The 24,326-nt window shown below is 41.0% G+C and overlaps 1 protein-coding gene across 1 annotated transcript in view; it reads left to right on the forward strand.

Moving 5' to 3' along the window:
* Window positions 1-1,373: 1,373 nt before the first annotated feature.
* The window catches only part of LOC125462722 (SAM pointed domain-containing Ets transcription factor), an 81,092-nt gene continuing 58,139 nt past the window's right edge, over window positions 1,374-24,326 (forward strand). The window contains exon 1 of the mRNA XM_048552997.2: window positions 1,374-1,492. The gene's annotated coding sequence lies outside the window, so the exon portion shown is untranslated. The remainder of the gene's footprint in view (window positions 1,493-24,326) is intronic.

Below are 24,326 nucleotides of genomic sequence, written 5' to 3' on the forward strand. Positions count from 1 at the left end.
TTAAACTTGAAAGGGTGCAGGAAAGATTTACAAGAATATTGCCAGGGTGAAGGGTTTGAGCTATAGGGAGAGGTTGAATAGGCTGTTGCTATTCTCCCTGGAGTTGTCAGAGGTTGAGAGTGGTTTTATAGAGGTTTATAAAATCATGAGGAGCACAGATAGGATGAAAAGCCAAGGTCTTTTTCCTAAAGTAGGGGAGTCCAAAATAGAGGACATAGCTTTAAGGTAAGAGGGGAAATATATAAAATCATCCTAAGAGGCAAATTTTTCACACAGAGGTGGTGTATGTTTGGAATGAGCTGCCAAAGGAAGTGGTGGAAGCTGGTACAATAACAACATCTAAAAGGCACCTGGATGCGTACTTGAATAGGAAGGATTTATAGTGATATGGGCCAAATGCTGGCAAATGGAACCAGATGAATTTAGGATATCTGGTTGGCATGGACACGTTGCACTGAGGGGTCTGTTTCCACACTGTACAACTCTATGAATCCTGCCTTCTCCCAGAAACCCTTGATCCCCTTATTAATCATGAACATACCTAACTCTATCTTAAATATATTCCCCCTCATCCTTCTAATCTACATCGATTACAGACCCAGAGTCCTCAACTACTCCTCATATGACAAGCCCTTCATCTTGGGGTCATTCTTCTAAACTTCCTCTGAACTACTTCAAATGTCAACACATCCTTCCTTAGATAAAGGACACAAAACTGCTTATAATATTCCAAATGAGATCTGACTTGAATCTTATAGAGCCTCAGCTCTTGTATTGTAGCTCTCATGAAATGAATGCAAGCATTGTGTTTGCCTTCCTGACTGCTAACTGAACATGGAAATATTCATGGAAAGAATTTTATAAATACAAACATTTCATTTCAACATAGAAATATTAATTAAGAATAATATTAGTCAATAGCAATATTATTTGAAAGCAATACTATTTCCCATCCCCACAGCATAGTCCAGTTCCTGTTGAACCTGTTATTTGGGGAAAATCTCAGGTATGCAGCCAGACATGGCATACACCCCCTCTATAACCACACTGAGCTATTGGCATAATCAGTCTAGCCAGAAGGACCACCGCCAAGGATTATGCCCACTCCGAACCTCTAGATGGCTATCTTTACCCAAGGGCAGACCCGCAGGGAGGTCCTCTCAGAGCCCCAATCCCCAACCCCATCCAAAGGGCAAAATAGTTTTCAGTCTCAACTTGCTTCCTTGAATTAAGCAAAAAATGTACTGAAGAGTTAATCACTGGCTGGGATACATAAAAAGTCAACTGATGCAAGCCTATTGTGTTTGCACAGGTAAACAATGTGTGATTATAAATTCAGCCACTGCCTTCAGCTGCTATAACCAGACAGGAAACATCAGCACAAGGTGTATTGTGGAGCTGTACCAGACACAGTCCTCAGCCAAGCAATCTGACGGTGGATACAAAGAATTCTTTTACTTTTTTTGCACAAGGAGAAAGGTGCTGAGTGGAGGTAAGTCTGATGTCTATCAACATCCATTCATGAAAAGCAGTTAAACTGTATTAAAGCAACTCACTATAGTAAGGGCCTAGAGTGATTTTAAATGTAATAGATTAGGAAGGACACAGCATTAACTGGCAAAACCTGCTGGATTACTTTTCACTGCATGTTGCAATTTTTTTTTAATGGTCTTCTGCCTTTTGTATTGATCAGAATAAATTATATGCAGGCTTAAACTTTGTCTTAGTGTAACTCAACTGCTTAAGTTTAACTTGGTCTATTCAAAAGTGCCTGAGTTTATAGATATTATAAATCATAAGAAAGGTGCAATAAAGATTTAAGTGGCATTGGTTTACAGGATACTCCAGCACAGGAGGCCATTCAGGTTCTTTGAAGGAGTTATGCAATTTGACCTACTCCTTTGCTTTATTCTTATAGCACAGTGTTATTTTTTCTTTTTGAGTTTATACACAAGTGATAGCCCTACACTTGCCAAAGCCAAAAACAGCGAGCTTGTCTGAGATTACAAACCAAATGTAACCAGAAAAACTTCATTATCTCCCATATTTCCCTCTACAATATTGCATCAAATCCATAGATGTGGGTCACATTCTATTCCTGCTCTCCTACATGAGTTGCCTAATCCCTTTGACAATAAATGCAAATTGTCATGCCTCCAATGTGGACAGCTGTCTTAAGGATGGGTATTTGTTTTATTTCTTTACCACATTCAGTGTGGAAGGCATGTGCTGTTTGAAGCAAGTAGGAGATAGCTGATCATTAGTAGTGTAAATGTGAGTTTTTCCAGTGGATCACTGGGTATGGTAGAAGAGCCCAAGGAAGTCTTTGTTCCAATCCTCAGTCTGTGTTGACTATGGCTGATCTTAGTCAGAGTAGGGCCATGATCAGAGACACTAGGTTCTGGCTGCCTGGTCCAAGTGTTGGAAAGTATACGTATGTTTGCATCACACAATCACGGGATTCAACTTGGCTATGAGGCATCACACAGATTAATAGCTGGTTGGTGCCAACTCTCAAAGCTCACTCAGGATGAGTGGGCATTGGATTGGGGTACAGAAATTTGGCTGGTACAGAAACTTGGCTGATGGCCTGACAGTACCATATAAAGGGGAATAGATGGGGGGAGGTAAATAGCCACCCTTGTGAAAAGTATGAAATACAGGTTCAGCAGGAGATACTCTCATATTGGACCAATGTTGTCCTTTGCTGCAGGTCTATCTACTGTTCTTTTTTGAGCACAGTAAACGCATACTGTGCTTTATGTTTCATGTAAAATGGTGTCTTTGTTTATTGGTCAAGAGCTTAAATTTACCACATTTTTAGATGGGGAGTGAATATTCTGTTCCATGATTTCATAGGGTCAAACAACGGTTTGAAACATCTTGTCGAATTTCCAGAAAAGTCTGATACTAAATAGTTTGCAAAAGCAAAGCCAGAAAATTACTCTGAATTAAGTTGCATGTCTAAGTCAAAGGGACATATGACCAAATTATTAACAGATAAATTTAACATTGATAGAGGGTTAGAAAGAAAATTGACCTCAGGGAATTCTTACAAATTCTGATTGATACTTGGAAATGAACACCTGGCTAGAGGACTAGGTGAACTTTCCTGTTGAGTGTTAGGTGTAGAGGCTGGGGTGGGTGCATGGATTATTTCAATGCCATGTTCATGTCAAACAAAAAGTCACCATGACCAGAGCAAAACCCATCCATCCAGCTCTGGGTGACACCCTTGATGTTGGCGCCTTATGCTTCTGTCATCTCCGGGGTGCAGCAGCAAACAATATGCAGTTACCTTCTCTAAGAGGTGATCTGTGGGATTGAACCCTAATCACAGGGCAATTACAAAGAAGGTAGTCCATTCAGCCCACTTAATTCACCCACTGCCCTATCCCAGAGACCATTTGAGCATTGATCGACTTTTGTGTGAAAAGGATTCCTGATACAAATTCAAAATACCATTTTGGGCTCATTGACCTTCTCACATAATTGCGTTTGTAGGATATTTTTCACTATTATTTGTTAAAAGGTCACCTATTGGACATTGCCTTTCCGAATGGAAAGACTAAATGCCAACTGTAGTCCAAAATCATTAGGAAGGGCAACCAGCCTTTGAGAAACTTCTTCTAACACTGGACTTCTCACATTGGAGGGCAGATTTGGGAAACATGGCTGTGAGAGACAGAATCTATGACTGTCAATAATTCACGTACTTCACTGATCTCAGACTGTAATTCCTTAGAAGGACTGCAGCTCCAGTTAAACTGTTCCTTGAAGTGCTAACATTTAGAACAGAAAAACTTAGGTTCACTCTGCTTATTGGAATATGCACAAATCATTTCAGTAACATAAGTCTGTGAAATATAAATAGTTAAAGTGGCTTGAAGAGACTGAGAGAGTACAGATCAAGGTGAGTTGGTAGGTGCCCAGATGAAGTGACAGTCTTTATTTTTGTTTTTGGTAAATTGGAGGTAAAGCTCATTTATATCTATATTGCTAAGAGTCTGGAATAGATCAAATCAATGCAAAATGTGCTGTGTCAGTGTGTATTTGAATTGAGAACAGTATTACACACAAGTGTGATGGCTTCAAGGTTGAATTGCCTTTAGCCAAACACAATAAACACACACACATGAAGAATGGCTACTTGTGTCAGCTGAAGGATCACTGTAAAATGCACTTGAACTCTCCAAGAAAGATGAGGAGAAAACTACATAGGAGAAAATACCATGGATGTATGCAGATTATATTTCTGCTTTCTTTCATGGGATGATAGCATCACCAGCTGGGCCATGCATTTATTACCAATTCCCTGATTACCATATGGGGTGGTGGGGGCCACCTCCATGACATGGTGCAATCATTGTAGACTGATTAACCCCTTACTCATATCGATAGGTGATTGTTAAGCCAGGCTTTGGAATTTATTTTCACTTTTTATAACAATGTAAAAAACAATCGGCTTTAAGATAATCTGTTCAGCTTTTGCGAGTAATCACGTTCCAAATCAATGATTCATCTTGTTATCAAAAGGAGAGAAAGTTTCTTCCATGATAAAAGATCAGTGCAATTTTCAATAATGGAAAAGTTAACCCTAGATGTTGGAGAACTGTGTCTACTTCATATGAGTTCTAGTTTCAGTACCTCATCTGTGTAGCTGAAGAATTTGTTGTTCAAATTGAAATAATCTATTTCTTTAAAAGTAATGTGATAGAATTGTTTATGTTAGGGTGTTTTTAGAACAGGCACACAGTGTTTTACTAGCTATGGCCTTGTCCCAAGTGTCTTTAAGAGTTAGTAAGTACAACATTGAATTGTTGCTATTCTGATCTGTTTTTATAACCAGTTCAGTGCAAACAATTTGTTGTGAGTAAACTCTGCTCCAATCAACATTGTTTGAAGAAATGAATGTCAGAATCAGCTTGTCACTGCATTAGGCCATACATCATGTCACCTTGGAACTGTGCCAGAAAGATGTTCAGACTGACCCTGTAAGCTGACCCCAGCCCCTGTCTGTGTAGTGACGATTATGATAGAGCCTTGAGACTGCAGCATGCCAAATTCACCTTCAAGACCACGACTGAGACAAACTTTGGCCTGTAGGTATGGTCAATAAGTCCCACAGCAAAAGGGTAGCATGGTGGCTCAGTGGCCAGCACTGCTGCCTCACAGTGTCAGGGACCCAGGCTCAATCCCAGCCTTGGGCAATTCTCTGTGTGGAGTTTACATGTTCACCAGTGTCTGTGTGGGGTTCCTCTGGGTGTTCCACTTTCCTCCCAGAGACCAAAGATGTGCAGGTTAGATAGATTGGTCATGGTAAATGTGGGTCTGGGTGGTGACTTGATGCACTGAATGGCCTCTATCTGCACTGTAGGGATCTATGATTTGGAGGGAAGCATTTTAGCTGCTACTGTCCACAGAGGCAGTCTGGGGGAGGGTGTGTTGTCACTTTTAAGAATGATTCATAGTAACCTCTTACTAGTCTTTAAAGTCAATGTTGCCACAATACAAGGAAAATTTCAGAGAGTGTTTGTATCATTTTCTTTGTTCTTCTCTGCAGCACTGGTCATTTGAGGTTTGAGAAATTGTTGGTGAGGGGGATGCTTTTTGGCTGACCAGATACCATGTCCAGTTGATTGCAACTAATTTCACGAATTCTAAGAATCATTGGAGCTCACAAAGGCCTCTCCAGGAAAGCAAAATGCGGACCCACAATGGGGATGAATAAATTGGAACAAGTTAAAAGGAACTTCAAATTGTTCCTAACCAAGCTCCATGATTTGCAAAGTGATCTTAATGAACGTTCTATTTTTAGGATGAACCAAACATTGTTTTACCAAATAATTTGAAGGAAGGTGTTGCACCTGGTGCCAGGAGATGTAGTGGTGAGCTTTCCTCTCTCATCATCTCTGTTGAAGGAGAAGACACGGCATAGAAGCCAGGGAGGTAGTCAACGTGAATGAAAACACACAAACTCCCTTCTGCTGTAGATAACGGTCACAAGACAAAATGCCAATGTGAACATTTTACAAATCAGGTCAAATTGTCTAAATGTCAGTCAATTTCCTCTCACCACGTTCTTTTGCTTTGACATTATATCAGCATGAAGGGGAAGGACTGATGACTCTTAAATGATTCTGCAATAGTCCCAATACGTTTTACCATTAATTTTTAAACATAAACTTGAGTACCCCACGGTGGTCATGCCTCAAATGTTGAGATCAGTTAACTCAGAGAATCAAAAATGAAACTTTTCATAATTGATTGATTTTCTTGTGAATTTAATAGCCATCTATATTAGAGTTAAACTTTGTTCCCAAGGTAATGCTCAGCCTCTTGTTGGTGTGTTGTTTACAGCAACGTTCTGTGTTGTTAATGCCTGCAGGATATTTCTCAAATGTTCATGATTCTTAAATTCTAAGGCAGAACCCTTATTATCAGGCAGCTAAGAATTACAAAGACAAGGCCCTGACGCAGCAAGTGAGATATTTCTCAATGCTGAGAGGTTTGTGGTGTACAATTTTTCTGAGCTGGCATGGTGACGATGAATTTGGCTGGAGGTTAAGTGTTGGGCAGTAAAAGGCAAAATCATAAGACTGTTAGAACTAAGCACAGGAGTAGGCAGTTCAGCCCCTTGAGCCTGCTTCGCCATTCAATATAATCATGACTGATCTCAGCTTCAACTCCACTTTCCTGTCCGCTCTCCATAACCTTTCAGGCCTGTCTATCTCCTCCTTAAATTTATGCAGTGTGCTGACATCCTCCACTCTCTGTGGTAGCGAATTTCACAAAATCATGATCTCTTGAGAGAAACAATTCCTCCTCCTCCCAATTTCTGCTCCCCCTTATCCTAAAACTCTGACCTCTCATTCTAGAAAGTAGTTGCACAGAACTTTGACAGCCATTCTACATTGATATTTTATCTTTCCTTCACTTTAATTTCTAGTTCCTTTTTCTCCTTGTTTACAATGACTACAGACGTTTGCAGGCTTTCTTTCATCCATGAAGGTTTAATCCTTTCACTACCTTAATCATTCCAAATCCCTGACTGGTTGATAAGATATACAATGGTAATGGTATAAATTAGTGGAGATCAACCCTGTCTTGCTTCCTCTTTCTCCTCATAGCACAGACCCTATATCATGCAGAAGGGATAAAATGGCATACAACTGTACTCAACCATTGAAGAACCCATTATAAATATACAATTTCCAACATTTTTACAGATAAAAAGAGCATGCATGACCAATCAATGATTGAGCATATGTCCTGAGCCATTGTGTCATGCCACAATTACCAATTACAAATTGCTCATTTATTTCAGGATTTTTTCATGGATATCGAGTAGCATCTTTGCTCCCAGTCTTGACAAAGACAAGATGCCAAGAGAGAGACTTACTTAATGTGGGAGGTAGTGTATCTAAATCTGCCACCTTTGGAAAACCCTTGCTCAACTTATCTGCCCTGCCACCAACCATGTGGTGTTTGATGGCTCAAAACTCTCTGCACACTACTGCTGGACAAACATCATGGCTCCACATAGGCCTCACTGCAGGCAGACTGCACAAATGTCCAAACAGTGCAGTCCACCTGGCAACTGGGCGGGGTGAGGGCTTGGTGGGGAGACTCCCCCAGACAAAGACCCTCAGAGTCTGATAAACTGCATGGGAATGGGGCAGTGGGGTGCTCTTTGAGAACCGCAACTCCTGGAACCTTTGCTTCTGACTCCCCACGAGTCCGAATTCCAGCAAATCCCTCCTCACCACTGATCATTTATTTTACCGGCTGCTCCCCACGATCCTGGTCGCCCTTCTGACAATGGCTACAACTTGCACAGCAGCAGTCCCCAGCAAAGGGAGATAATGGCCTTCGATTGGCCAGCAGCTCTCAGTGGGTTCAACCACCTCCCCAGGAATTGATATCAGAGGGACGCCCACTGGGCATCCTCTAAGCTGCTTGTTTGGAAGAAGTCATAGCATGCCTTCCTCTGAAGAGTTGGCACACGTATCTCACCTCCTTATCAAAAGTGAGGGAGACACTTGGTGAAACAACAGATTGCATGCAATGCCTTCAAAGAAATTCCTTCTGAATGCAGGAAGCTATTGTGTTGGTGGTGGGGACCAGCTGGTGTCCACTGCCTTACCCAACTGGTTCTATGGAGAGTCAGTGGCCTCATTGATCCTGTTTGTACAGTCAAAGGCAACTCACATCTTATGCTTTACAGAGACTAGATTTACCACTTTGCATTATATTAATACCAACACTTAAACAACACTAATAAGAAAATCAAGGTTTTTAACCATATTGAAGCCCTGAGTAATGAATTTGAGCAGGAATTCTACACTGCATAATCGAAACGTTTCTGTACATTCTGAAGACACAGTCCGCTGTGACTCATTGAGAGTTATACTATTCAATGCAAAAGAGGTTTTCAACAACCCAGAGAAAGTAAGATTTAAACAATGAAGGAAATCTAGGATAATGGAAGATAAAGAAAGAAGAGCCCTTCACATTTAATTCAATTCATCTGCTGGTATTTTCCTCGAGGGTGGAATTACCTGAGCAAACATCACACACCTATTCATAATGTGTTTCTGGGAGTGTGCCAGGCCAGGTAGAAAATAATGAGCAAACCTGAATCCACCTACTATGTAAATAAGCAGCTTCAACTGCTTTAGCTGATCACCCGCAAAGTATTTCTCCCACAGAAAATTTTGCATAAATTTTAAACGGACAATTGCAATTGTATTCAGATTATTTTATGTAAAGACTACAAGTCCTGCTAAGTGAAAAGCCGTGTGCTTTGAAATTTTCAGAGTCTGTTTGTTGAACTGTTGTGTAATAGGGAATGGTTATATCCAGTAGCTATCACCTCCCCTTGTATGTATTGTATGTATATGACTAATGTACTGACTGGCAACTATTTATTTTACCCACTGAATTCTTAAGGAGACAGTATTCTTCTCTGTTGATTTTTGAATCTTTCACAAGCTAAAGGATAATATTTTGTAAATACATATCTGCAATCAGGGCAACCTGGAAAAACAGTTTAACAGATGCAATAAGGGTGATGACTCAAAGTGGCCCTGAACATGCCAGGTCACATGACATGTAGCACTTGCCTGCTCAGAGTTTGGTAGGTTCAGGGGTCTCAGGTGCAATCCAGTGACTTCAGCATAAACGCTAGCTCCAGGGCGATGCTGAAGGAGTGCTGCACTATCACGGGCACTGTCTAAACTGGAGTGCCCACATGCCCCCTTCGGATTCCGTGGCATTATTTTAAAAACAGCAGGATGTTCGTTGTCAATATTTGCTGGTTAAACAAATCTATCCATTCGTTATCTTACTTCTGAGAGCTTGTGTGCAAACTGGCTGCTTTATTTCCTGTGTTACAGTAGCTACAGTTTAAAAGTTTGATCGGAGATAATGGGAACTGCAGATGCTGGAGAATCCAAGATAATAAAGCGTGAAGCTGGATGAACACAGCAGGCCAAGCAGCATCTCAGGAGCACAAAAGCTGACGTTTCGGGCCTAGACCCTTCATCAGAAAAGGGGGATGGTTGATTGACTGTGAAGCTCTTTGTGATGTTGTAGGGCCCTTAGAAATTGAAATGGCTTACTACATAAAATCCATGACCAAACAGGTAGATGAGAGTAAACCGGTTGATGTGGTGTATATGGATTTCAGCAAGGCGTTCGATAAGGTTCCCCACAATAGGCTATTGTACAAAATGCGGAGGAATGGGATTGTGGGAGATATAGCAGTTTGGATTGGAAATTGGCTTGCTGAAAGAAGACAGAGGGTTGTAGTTGATGGGAAATGTTCATCCTGGAGACCAGTTACTAGTGGTGTACCACAAGGGTCGGTGTTGGGTCCACTGCTGTTTGTCATTTTTATAAATGACCTGGATGAGGGCATAGAAGGATGGGTTAGTAAATTTGCAGACGACACTAAGGTCGGTGGAGTTGTGGATAGTGACGAAGGATGCTGTAGGTTGCAGAGAGATATAGATAAGCTGCAGAGCTGGGCTGAGAGGTGGCAAATGGAGTTTAATGCAGACAAGTGTGAGGTGATGCACTTTGGTAGGAGTAACCAGAAGGCAAAGTACAGGGCTACTGGTAAGATTCTTAGCAGTGTAGGTGAGCAGAGAGATCTCGGTGTCCATGTACACAGATCCTTGAAAGTTACCACCCAGGTTGACAGGCCTGTTAAGAAGGCATACAGTGTTTTAGCTTTTATTAATAGAGGGATCGAGCTCCGGAACCAAAAGGTTATGGTGAAGCTGTACAAAGCTCTGGTGCGGCCGCACTTGGAGTATTATGTACAGTTCTGGTCACCGCATTATAAGAAGGATGTGGAAGCTTTGGAAAGGGTGCAGAGGAGATTTACTAGGATGTTGCCTGGTATGGAGGGAAGGTCTTACGAGGAAAGGCTGAGGGACTTGGGGCTGTTTTCATTAGAGAGAAGAAGGTTGAGAGGTGACTTAATTGAAACATATAAAATAATCAGAGGGTTAGATAGGGTGGATAGGGAGAGCCTTTTTCCTAGGATGGTGACGGCGAGCACGAGGGGGCATAGCTTTAAATTGAGGGATGAAAGATATAGGACAGATGTCAGAGGTAGTTTCTTTACTCAGAGAGTAGTAAGGGAATGGAACGCTTTGCCTGCAATGGTAGTAGATTCGCCAACTTTAGGTATATTTAAGTCGTCATTGGACAAGCATATGACGTACATGGAATAGTGTACGTTAGATGGGCTTGAGATCAGTATGACAGGTCGGCACAAAATCGAGGGCCTAAGGGCCTGTACTGTGCTGTAATGTTCTATGTTCTATATTCTAAAAACCATGAGCCACAGTGTGTAGATTAAGTTATGGGAAGACTGACATTGGAAGTTCCTTATGCCTGAGCATAGTGCTGGCATGGTAGCATTGTCCTTGCCTCTAGGTCAGAAGATCCCAGTTCAAGTCCCATCTTCTCCAGGGGCCTGTCATAACCATTAATTGAAAATGTTTATATCCAACACTGGTAATTCACTAATCAGAGATAATGAAAACTGCAGATGCTAGAGAATCCAAGATAACAAAGTATGGAGCTGGATGAACACAGCAGGCCAAGCAGCACCTTAGGACCACCAAAGCTGACGTTTCGGGTCTAGACCCTTCAAAGGGTCTAGGCCCGAAACGTCAGCTTTTGTGCTCCTAAGATGCTGCTTGGCCTGCTGTGTTCATCCAGCCCCACACTTTGCTGTCACTGGTAATTCATTAATCCTGCTCTTCAGTCAACAGCAAATTAAACTCTAAAGATATGATCAACATTATTGCAAACCTTTCTTTGTCCATTGCATCCTGCAAACACAGCTCCCTAGTGGAAATGCAGGTTCAATCATTTATTCCAAGCATTCCAACACTCACATTGGAATCATAGGAAATCACAGGCGCTCTGGATCCGAGTCACTGGTTTCTCATTTCAAACTAAACGGATGGTAACTCACAAAGGTGAACACCCATTCCTTCCCAAGATCAGCTGTCTGTCTATTCCACTCACATTCAGGTTCTAGGCCATGTTGTTACACATTCATTCATAAGACACTGAATGCTGAAGGAAGTTCAGCTAGCAGTGCAAGACTCAAGTATGGTAACACTGTGACTGAAAAATGATCAGCCTTGTTATCAAGATCCTCCATGACTCTGCCCTCTCTGTGTCTGGAATCTCCTCATAAACCTCCATGATATTGATGCTCCCCCAATTTTGGTCTCTTGCTCACCTCCAATCTTAACCATTTTACCATTGAATGCCATGCCCTCAGCCGTCAGGGCCAAATGGTCTGAAATTCCTTCCTGATGCATCTATGCCTCAACAAGTTTTTCCTCCTTTAAGACAGCCGCATGAGGCAGCTTCTATTTTGACCATGCTGTCCTACAGTCTTCTTATGTGGCTTGGCATTGTATTTTATTTGAAAATCCATTTGGGAAGAACCATGGAACAATTTATTACTTCCAAGAGTCTGTACAAATATAGGCTGCTATTAGTTGGTAGTTGAAAGCATAGGATTCACTTTCTAGGATGATCTGGGGCATGTTACCCCGACCAGTTTGATTTGTGACACTTTAGTTGATGCACTTTCCAGAACTTTAAAGTGTACAATGGATCAGATGATTCATGTCTGCCCCCTCCACAGTCCTCCTGAGTAGGTATGTCGCTATGAGTAAATAATCTCCTCTATTAGAAAATGGCCATTTGAAATGTTCAAACTATCAAGAACAATTCCCTGTTTTCTAACACAAAGATATCAAAAGATGTCTTTGATTTGAAGTATGACCAATTTTTAAAACAAATACATGGGGCTGAATTTTCGCCAGGGGGGTGAGAAACAGGAGTTGGATCCTTTTTCAGGTTTTTGATCCCACCTCTGGTGGAAAACCGATTAAGGTCAAAATTGTCAAGTGGGTGACCCCTTCGTTGCCATGGAGACCAATGGCGGCCCTGCCCAATTGAGATGGATGGACAATCAGAACACTTCCAGCTTCAGGGATGCACTCAACTGTGGAGGGAAGTGACGAGGAAGGTAACTGCTACAAGGCAGGAGATTGCTGCAGAAATTTACAAAAACCTGGAACCAGGACAAAAACATGTCACAAGGCCCTTTGACATGGCTCCACCACTCAGTAAGGTCATGGCTAAAAATCCATATTAATTCCATTTTCTCACCGTATTTTCATATCCCTTGATTCTCCTCATGGCCAAGATACAATTACTCTCAGAGTTGAATATACTCATCAAAAAAGCATCCAAACAGCCTTTTGAAGTCCAGAGCTTCAAAGGTTCACAACCTGTTTAGTGAAAAAGCTCATCTAAGTCATAAATGATTGAGCTCTTCTCCTGAAACTATAAGGCATATCTTTGAACTCTCCAGCAACAGTCAACATCCTTCTGGCCTGTCAGTCCCATACATTGCAATAACATTGTCTCTCATCCATTATATCTCAGAGAATATAGGCACAGTCCACTCCGTTTCAGTTAAGTATACACCCCACCAAAGCAAGTTATGTCTTTCCTTAGGTAAGTTGACTGAAATTGTACACAGTATTTCAGGAGTGATCTCACTAAAGTCATGTGTAAATTCAGTGAGAGTTGCTTGCTCTTATTTTACAGCCCCCTGCAATAAAGAACAAATATGCCATTGTCTTGCCAATCACTCACTGCATCTGCAACCAAAATCTGTAGCTATTAACTTTCTATGATTCATGTGCAAGGAAATTGATAAACCTCGAAATCCAATATTTACTTTTTTCTGACCTTTAGAAAAATAATCATCTTTTGCATTACTTCTGCCATCATGTCCGAGGTGCATAGATAGGATAAATAAGCAAGATCTTTTTCCTGGTTTGGGGATGTCCAAAACTAGAGGGCATAGGTTTAGGGTGAGAGAGGAAAGATTTAATGGACCTAAGGGGCAAATGTTTTCACACAGAGGGTGGTGCGTGTATAGAATGAGCTGCCAGTGGAAGTGATGGAGGGTGGTATAATTACAACATTTAAAAGGCATCTGGATGGGTATATGAATAGTAAGGGTTTAGAGGAATATGGGCCAAATGTTGGCAAATGGGATTAGATTTATATCAGCATGGATGAGTTGGATTGAAGGGTCTATTTCTGTGCTGTATATCTCTATGTCTCTGTGTCCCCCATGTTAGACTCCACTCCCTTACCAATCTATTAACTAATATTGCTTCTACTCTCTCTTGGCATTTGGTTAGTGAACCAAAGTAAGTCATTCCTAGCAATGTTTTCTGCACTAGTGTTTGCTGACCAAATGACAATAAAGCACTGTGTTTTAGCTTATGAATTGAATCTTTCCCTCTGAGCCTGAAGGCATAAACGCACTCCAGTGACGAGTACAATGCCAACGTTGCACCAACAAGGCAGTAAAGAAGGAGTGTTGCGCTCTTGGAGATGCTGTCTTTAGATGAAACTTTAAACTGAGGCTCTGTCTGCCTTGTCGATAAATGTGACAAATCCCATGGCACTACTTTGAAGAAAAGTTGGAGAGTTATTACTGATTTATCCAATATTTATCACGCATTCAACATCAAACAAATGGCTAATTTGCTTATTATTGCATTGCTGTTTGTGGCAGCTGACTGTGCTATCACATTTCCAAGAGTACAACAGAAATACACTTCAGAAGTATTTTGTTGGGCATAAAGTGTTATGGGAGGTCTTGAGGACATGAAAGGCACTGACTAAACGCAAGTCCATCTTCCTTTAATGAACAGGCGCCTGTCTGGTCCTGGAACATTACTCTGGGACAGAACATCCTCTTCCTATAGCGATAACATTATGATACTTACACTTCTTCTGGCTGAGTTACAGGAGACTGAAGTTCCAGCAACTTTAATCTCTGTAAAAGTTTCACTTTCCAGTTCCATTTTAATGAATAGCACAACTTGTCTGTGCTTTCATTTCAATAGTTAACATTTGCATTTTGCACTCTTTTCTGTGTGTGATGCTATTGACAGTTAGTCAGATCCTCGAGTCCAAACTTTGGTTTGATCTATGTTGTGCTCATTTAGGTAATGAGATGTCAGCATGGTGAATGTGACATTTCCAGTTCATTGACTAATCTAGTGACAGCAACGAGCGCTCCCAGATCAGATATAACATGGTTAGCTGCAATTTAAAGCTCCTTTTAATCATTCCTATATTTAGGCCAATTTACAAAGCTCAGGAGAGCTGACAAGTCACATGTAAAAGGCTGTGGCTGTATCTTAGATTTAAAAAAAAGAATAACACTGACACAAAAAACCAAGTGCAGCTCTAACTGAAATTACAGCTAATATAATTATGACAACTACCTGAAGGTAAGTAAATGTGTTAATTAGTTTAATTACGGTCGAATTCAGTAGCTTGAGTCAGATTTTGGGGATCCTGATGAAGTTTGCTTCCTAGCGAACTCCAATGGCCTGGCCTATGATATACAAAGTAAGAAGTTATAATTGAAATGCCACAGGAGATGATAGATTGAACAGTAGCCAACTCCAATAATCCTTACTTCCCTTTCTAGAGTGCCTAACTTATGCAATGATAAATAAAACATATTATACAAAAGCCCATAGTTGCAAGCATACTTGAGCAAACTCCCAGCAGTTTATATCCACTTTCTTAATCATACCACTTGCATGGCATATACTAAAATGGATTTTCTAGTCATGCCTGATTTTTGTGCTTAGAGCAAGTTTTGAATGTGAGGCAATTATAGCCTGTGTATGATACATTCCAAAGACACATACTGCATGACAGCTGAAATGTTCCGATGCTTTAAGGAAGGGATGAGCTTTTGGCTTGAGTCATGGATAAGTGTCACAATAAATGATGTGGATGAGAAAGTGAAGATAGTAGAAAACGAATTACTGTTCTTAACAATGGATCCTGTATAAGTTCTGAGGAAGGGTCACTGGACCCGAACTATTAACTCTGATTTCACTTCACAGATGCTGCCAGACCTGCTGAGCTTTTCCAGCAATTTCTATTTTTGTTTCCGATCACCGTCTTTCATATCACTGTGGCTTAATATTCTAACTCTGTAGTTCCTTCTGTTATCTATGTCCCAGGTTTTGATTCACTTGATTTCTCCTCAGGAGGTCTGGTCATAATTTCCCCTTCATCTGACATACCATCCTCCTTTATTTCACTCTCAATCAGCAAGCACTCGAGGAAGTAAAACATAAATGAAATCACTTGATATACAAATATTGACATGGCTTTAAAGTACATTACAATACAATGTTAGAGAGTGTTAGTGTTGGTCAAACATTAATAATAGTAAAAATGTTTTAATAACAGGATTACTTTATTGGCAATATTTTGACATTTCAATTACAACAAAAAGGACAAATAAAGTAATTGAATCACAGAAGAGGCCATTCAGCCCATCAAGGCTGTGCTGACCTATTTATGCTAATCCCACTTTCCAGCACTCGGCCCATAGTCACAAATGTTATGACATTTGAAGTACTTGTCCAAGTATCTTTTAAAGTTATGAAGTGTTCCATTTGTACTAAACAATGCATTCTAGATTCCCACCACCTTCTGAGTGAAAATCTTTATCCTCAAATCTCCTCGAAGCACCCTACCCTTCACTTTAAAATTACACCACCTTGTTATTGAACCTTTAACTAAGGAGAACAGCTGCTTCCTATCCATCCTGTCCATGTGCCTGATAATGTTTTTCACCGCATTCAGGGCTCCCTCAGCCTTCTGATACTGTAAAGAAAATAACCCAAGCCTCTCTTCATTGCTAAACTGCTTCATCCTAGGCAACATTCCGGTGAATCTCCCCTGTACCCTCTCTAGTGTGATCGCATCTTTCCTATAGTGAAATGACTAGAACTGCACATAGTACTCCAGTTGTGGCCTAAACAAAATCCTGTACAATTCCAATATAACCTCTCTGTTCTTGTAATCTATGCCATGGCTAATAAAAGCAAGTGTCCCAAAAGCCTTCTTAACTACCCCATTAGCCTACCCTGCTGGCTTCAAACTTCTGTGCACAAGGACCCGACAATCACTCTGTTCCTGTGAGCTTCCACATGTCCTACGGTTGAGTATTCCCTTGTCTTGTTACTTCTTCAAAAGTGTGTCACCTAATACTTTTCTGAGTTAAGTTCCATCTGCCTCCAATCTGCCCTTAGGTAACAGGAGTCTATATTGTCCTGTTACCTAAGACCTTTCTCTTCACTATTAACCACTCAGCTGATCTTCATATCATATGCAGATGTATTTACCACCCTCCCCCATATTCTCATTTATATTGTTTACGTATATCACAAACAATAATAGACCTAGCAATGTGCTGTGTGGTATACCACTGGACACTTGCCTCCAGTCATACACACAGCTTTTGATCACCACCCTCTATCTCCTACCTCTAAGACAATTTTGGACCCAATTTACCAAGTCTGCCAAAACCTCCAACACCTTCCTTACTTGTTATGTTAAGCTGCTCAAGCACCTCACGGTCCCACTTCCTGAATTCTGTACCTACATCTTCTTTCTCCAGAGTAAGGACAGATGTGAAGCCTTTGTTGAACACACTGTCCTCCAGTTCCACATAAAAATCACCCCCTTGGTCCCTAATGGGCCTACTCATTTCCTAGTTGTCCTCTTTAATATACTTATTGAATACCTTGGGATTCTCCCTAATATGAGCTGCCAGTATTTATTGTATGCCCCTTCTTTACCATAGAACATAGAACATAGAAACAGAGAACATTACAGCACAGTACAGGCCGTTCGGCCCTCGATGTTGTGCCGACCTGTCATACCGATCTCAAGCCCATCTAACCTACACTATTCCATGTACATCCATATGCTTGTCCAATGACGACTAAAATGTACCTAAAGTTGGCGAATCTACTACCGTTGCAGGCAAAGCGTTCCATTCCCTTACTACTCTCTGAGTAAAGAAACTACCTCTGACATCTGTCCTATATCTTTCACGCCTCAATTTAAAGCTATGCCCTCTCGTGCTTGCTGTCACTATCCTAGGAAAAAGGCTCTCCCTATCCACCCTATCTAACCCTCTGATTATTTTATATGTCTCAATTAAGTCACCTCTCAACCTTCTTCTCTCTAATGAAAACAGCCCCAAGTCCCTCAGCCTTTCCTCGTAAGACCTTCCCTCCATACCAGGCAACATCCTGGTAAATCTCCTCTGCATCCTTTCCAAAGCTTCCACATCCTTCTTATAATGCGGTGACCAGAACTGTACACAATACTCCAAGTGCGGCCGCACCAGAGTTTTGTACAGCTTCACCATAACCTTTTGGTTCCAGAACTCGATCCCTCCATTAATAAAAGCTAAAACACTGTATGCCTTCTTAACAGCCCTGTCAACCTGGGTGGCAACTTTCAAGGATCAGTGTACATGGACACCGAGATCTCTCTGCTCATCTACACTGCTAAGAATCTTACCATTAGCCCTGTACTTTGCCTTCCGGTTACTCCTACCAAAGTGCATCATCTCACACTTGTCTGCATTAAACTCCATTTGCCACCTCTCAGCCCAGCTCTGCAGCTTATCTATGTCTCTCTGCAACCTGCAGCATCCTTCGTCACTATCCACAACTCCACCGACCTTAGTGTCTGCAATTTTACTACCTAATTGTTTACTTAAGTCTCCCCTGCACTTGGTATACTCCACTAGGCCTTTGTGGATTTGCTCCCTTTGTAGCTGCTAAAAACTCTTTTCTTCATAGAAACCTTATAGTGTGGAATCAGGCTATTTGCCGTACACCCACCCTCTGAAGAGTATCCCACCCCTCATTACCCTGCATTTCCCATGGCTAACCCACCTAGCCTACACCCCCTGGACATGATGAGCAATTTAGCATGGCTAATCCACCTAACCTGCACATCTCCGGACTGTGGGAGGAAACCGGAGCACAAAGAGGAAACCCACACAGACTCATGGAGAACGTGCAGACTCCTCACGGAAAGTCAGCTAAGGCTGGAATTGAACCTGGGTCCCTAGTGCTGGGAGGCAGCACTGCTAATCACTGAGCCACCTTGCAACCCTCCTTATCAAGTCCTGAATTTTCCTGTACATGCATGGTTCTCTGGGCTTGTTGCTCCCACATTTCACCCTAAAGGGGACATCTTGGGCATGAACACTCCCTATTTTCATTTTGAATGATCAGCTCCAATAACCCCATTTTGCTGCAGTCTTTCCCAAAGTAGCTGTTGGCAGTTTACAAAAACATTTGTCAAGGTCCATCATGGTAGGGCTGGTCCTGGGGATAGAGTTGCATGAAATCCATGGTCCGTTGGTAACTTAGGAAAAAAAATTAGCTTGGTCATAGAAGGGTGTGGAAGGGTTTTATTCTGACTGGAGGTCTGTAACCAGTGGTGTTCCATAAGAAGCAGTGTCGAGACCTCTGTTATTTGTTAAATATATGAATGATTTGAATGAAAATGTGGACTAACTGTCTACTTAGTAAGTTTGCCATAAGTTGGTGGAGTTGTAGGTGGTGAGGAAGGTTATCAAAAGTTATAGCAGGATATTGATCCCTTGAAAAGTTGGGGACAACTGGCAGATGGAGTTTAATCTTGGCAAGTGTGAGGTGATGTATTTTGGGAGGTCAAAAGCAATAGGAAAGTATACAGTATATAGCAGGACCCTTAGGAACACTGATATATAAAGAGATCACGTGGTCTAAGTCAATAGCTCCCTGAAAGCGGTAACACAATTGCATGAGGTGATAAAGAAGGTATAAGGCATGCTTGCCTTCATTGTTGTGGAATTGTGTACAAAAGTTGGCAAGTTATGTTGAAGCTGCAAAAAACTCTAGTTAGACCACATTTGGAGTACTGTGTGCAGTTCTGGTCGTCACACCATAGGAAGGATGTAGAGGCTTTGGAGAGGGTGTAGATGAGGTTTATCAGGATGCTGCCTGGATTGGAGTATATTAGCTATGAGGAGATGTCGGACAAACTTGGATTGTTTTCGCTGGAGCATCAGAGGCTGAGGGGAAACTTGATAGAAATATATAAAATTATGATGTATGAATAAATTGGATAATCAGAGCCTTTTTCCCAGGGTGGGAATATCAAATACTAGGGGACATAGGTGTAAGGTGAGATGGGAAAAGTTTAAAACATGTGCGGGGCAAGGTTTTACACTGAGGATGACAGGTTCCTAGAATGCACTGCCAGGGGAAGTGATAGAAGCAGGTACGATAGCAATGTTTAGGTGGCATTTAAACAGACACATGAACAGGCATGAATTAAGTGATATGGAGACATGTGCAGACTGATACGATTAGTGTAGAATGGCATAAAGTTCACTACAGACATAGCAGGCCTGAGGGCCTGTTCTTATGTGCACTGTACTAGGTTCTGTGTACTTTAGCCAGATTCTGCATAATTTTAATAAAATCTGCCTTACTCCAAACTAAAGCCGTTTTTGAAGACCATCTTCCTTCTTTTTCCCTAACTATCTTAAAATGTACGGTGTTGTGGTCCTTATCCCTGCTACCCAAACAACTGCCTGGCTTTGTTCTTCAGAATTAGGTGCAATACAATCCTGGTCATTGGTGGGCCTTCTACATGTTGACATTGAAAACTCTGCTGAATACATTTCAAGAAGTCCATCCCTCTAAACGCCTTATATTATGATGACCCAAGTTGGGGAAGTTGAAATTTCCTATTTTTGTTATTGTTTTTCAGTGTATTATCTACATATCAGTTCCTCCAATGCCTGCTGACTATTTTGAACACTCTAACATATTCCCAGAAGTGCGACTGCCCATTTTTTACTTCTAAGCTGGACCCCAAAAGCCTCATTTGAAAACCCTTCCAAGATATTGTCCCTCCTTACTGCACTAACTGACTCCTTAATTAATAAGGTGATGCTACTTCCTCAGTTACACCCTCCCCATCTTGACTGAAGATCTTATTTTGTGGAATGTTGAGTTGCCAAACCTGCCCATCCCTCAAACATATCTCTGTGATGGCAGTAACATCACGATTCCACTTGTAAGTCCACACCCTTAACTCATCTGTTCCACTATTATATTCCTAGCATTAAAGTAGAAACCATGTAGCCCTGTTTAAGTCCCTCAAAATTCAACATGAACACTCTCTCATGGTTCCTTTACTATAGTGTGCTGTGTCCCTACTATCTTAACATTCTGTCCCTTTCCCCCTGTCAAACTAGTCTAAGTCCTCCTAACAGCACTAGAACGCCCACCTCCAACGATTTTGGAACCATTCTGGTTTGGGAGCAAACCATCCAAATGTGGGGAGACAGTCGACAGATGAATATCCTTAATGAAAGATTTATTTTCTTTGTCAGAACCTGGACTGAACTGAATGATAGAAATAGAAATTTGGGTTACAGGCATAAGCTTGACTTCATTTCTCTCAGGAGCACCTTGAGTTCAATAAAGTTCAGATGTCCTTCCTGACTGCTAAGATTATCTACATCTTTCACTTCTTTTCCTTAGTTCTTCAAAACAGTGCTAGCAAAGTTGTACCAGATAAAGAGTCAATTTATTTCATGTAATTACACACATCCAAACCTGGCTGAGCACTTTAGAGCAGTTTCACCCCAAAACAATCCATCAGAAACAAAATGGGCCGAAATAGCTCACTTTAATTGAACTAGAGCTGGAGAGGTAAGTATCAAAGTACATGGACTTTGAATCTCAAAGGTGATGGTTTTAATATGTTCATTGATGTCTGCATGAGTTCTTGGCCTCCTGGTATACCTTTCATTTTCAGCCTCTGTGATCTTGAGATCACCCAGTACTTGGTCATTTGCCTCTAACCACACAGCAAGCCTCATTTTCCTGTTCATCTATCACATCTTGAGCTCACTGGGCTTCTAGCCTTTTTTAACATTCTCACCCTTGTTTTTAATCCCTCCAAAGCTTCACTCTCTATATATCTATGACCTCCTGCAGATACTTAACCCTTGAAAAACATCTGTTCTTTTCTAATTCTGCCTTTACATGTGCTTCTAATATTAATCACTTTACCATTAGTGTCTGTGCATTAGTTGCTTGGGCCCTAAGCTCAGGAATTCCCTACCTGTTTCTAATTCTGATTCTCTCCTTCTTTAAGTTTCTCCTTACATCCCATTCTAATATCTCTTTATGTGGCATGGTTTTGATACAATCCTGCAAGCACTTTGGAACTTTTACTACATCAAAGGTACTTTATAAAGTATAAATTGTTGTTGCAAACCTAAAGGACTGCTACATTCTGGCTTTTCAAATGGGATGCTGTGGGTGGATGTGTGAATAAATTTTCTGTGTAACCAGACCCTAAACTCATGTATGGTATCACATAGGAAATCTTTCTAATTAACCCTGTATTGTAATAAGAACCACAGAAACTTCAAAATATTCCCAATCCATTTCTCAAACCGCAGTGAGCTATACATAATATTGAAATACAGAAATGAATGATGCTGCTGAGGAAGAGGACACCTTGTGCTTTCTGATTTCCCTGCTCTATTTAATGGTGAATTGGTAACCTGGTGAAATAAACAGATCTTATTATCATCATCGTACAAAAATATGCCAATATTCATTTAGTAGCCAGCAGCTACTTTTATTACCAGCCTTCCGTTACAATATTTGACCTAGTTTCTTACTCTTCTACATAACGAATAAAATATTGTAAAGTGAAGTAATGCAGTTATATATTAATCTTTGATAGATATGAACTATTCTTTGAATTGCACACGCATTTTAAAGCTTTGTTAAGCAGTGGCACCAATTGACTTTATATAGACTCATTTAATTGTCTTTCGCATTGTAGTTATGATCCAATGACCTAAGTCCCAAGCTGCTTTGAAGCCAGCTCCTCATATCCTACTGAACCTGTTTCATGCTTTTATGTTTCAGTCTGTTAAATTGCTGGAAATATTATTTCTAAGCAATGTTGCTCTTGGCAGATTACCAAAAAGCCCAGCACCTAGAAATGCTGAAGTCTTAGAATCCATTTCTATTTTGGCTTCTATGCTAAAGATTTAGGGAATTGTGTTTTTTTAGTTAGGACCTAGATTCAGCTGTTCATCCAGAATACAATGTTGGTCATGACTGACTCCTGTTGTCATTAACCACAAACTTTCAGGTCAGAAATGTATCTCCAAACACTTAACTTTCAAGCACTAATATAAAACTGGCATCAGTTGACTTATGGATGATTCAAATTTACTAAATAAAAGTCCAATAGCAGGGATTCCCATGAGGGCAGTGTTGTACATCAAAATGCAAGTTAAATTTAATGAACAGCAGACAGCCAGTAGGACCAATTCCCTGCTAACATTTGAAAAATTAATCATAGTCTCTGATTGTCAGAATGTTTTGATCTTGAGCTTACAATGCAAGTGATTTCAATTGATTCAATTCAATGTGCATTCTCCTTTAGAGACAAGCTGTCACATTTCTTGCCTAACTGTGCTCTATGTGACTCCACGCCTAGATTGCACAACACACAACCCAAGTAGCAATTATGTTGCATGGAAGTAAATTGTGTTCCGAGACTGACCTGCTAAATTCAGAATCAGAGTTAGTTGTCAGGATGCCAGGATCCTAGAGGAGTTAAAAAAGCCCCAGGCCAAAATGTAAAAGATAATGGAAACTATTGCATGACATAACAGTGTCCTGTAGATACTCAAAATTAAAAAAATGAGGATTAAACAGGTATGCGAGAATTGCATGCTTTGTCTGATTGTGTTCCTAGGACTACTTTATACTTCTAAGGATTCTTAAACCATTTGTGGACATTTTGAAAAGATCCTATATAGAAGTCCAAAATATAAATTCAAATCTTCCCCCCTCTTGTACTGAAAGCAGTCTCATAGTAGAGTATGTTTCTGAGGGCTCCACTAGACAATTGCATTTTGCCCAAGTGATTTTTTTTCCTGTAGCATTCAGGCAGCGAATACCAACAGGCTAGTCAATGACGATTTTCCTGTCTGAGCTCACACTTGTCCTTGCTGACAAGCACACATGCAATTTTCAATAGAAAGCACTGGATAGTGATTCAGAGCTGAAGTTCTGAAGGTTATTTTCCTCTCTGCTCTGGTGAAGGAACACTGAAGTTACTTTGGGGGGCAGCATGTTGGCACAGTGGTTAGCACTGCTGCCTCACAGCGCCAGGGACCTGGGTTCAATTCCAGCTTTGGGCGACTTTCTGTATAGAGCTCGCACATTCTCCCCATTACTGTGTGGGTTTCCTCCAGGTGCTCCAGTTTCCATCCACAGTCCAAAGATGTGCAGGTTAGGTGGATTGGCCATGTTAAATTGCCCGTAGTGTTCAGGGATGTGTAGCTTAGGTGCGTTAGAGAGGAATGGGTCTGGTTGGGATGCTCTGAAGTTCGGTGTGGACTTGTCAGGCCCAAGGGCCTGTTTCCACACTGTAGGGATTCTGTGATTCTATGAGTAACTGCCCCCCTGACAGATTGCAGACATGACTATAGACACCTGATTCAGTTGAAGGTCCTCCTAGCCCAGATGGCTGAAAGCCAAAACAGGAACTAGCTTTACTCACTATAACATCTGGAGAGACAATACTTTCCTCAAAAAGAGACCTGCAAGGTTATTATGTTGTAAAAGTTGAGTGCAGTATGCAATTGGTTGTGGTAATAGGGCCTAAAAACATCTGGCAACCATTTTCAACATAATGAGTGAAGACATCTAATACTTCCGATTTTGATTTCCTTACAAAACAGAGGCATAATTTTCCATTCAAATATATACATTCCTATGGCAATTTAACTGATGACAAGTAAAATTGCTAGCCATCTG

The sequence above is a fragment of the Stegostoma tigrinum genome, chromosome 21, assembly GCF_030684315.1.
Source record: "Stegostoma tigrinum isolate sSteTig4 chromosome 21, sSteTig4.hap1, whole genome shotgun sequence".
Classification (NCBI taxonomy): Eukaryota; Metazoa; Chordata; class Chondrichthyes; order Orectolobiformes; family Stegostomatidae; genus Stegostoma; species Stegostoma tigrinum.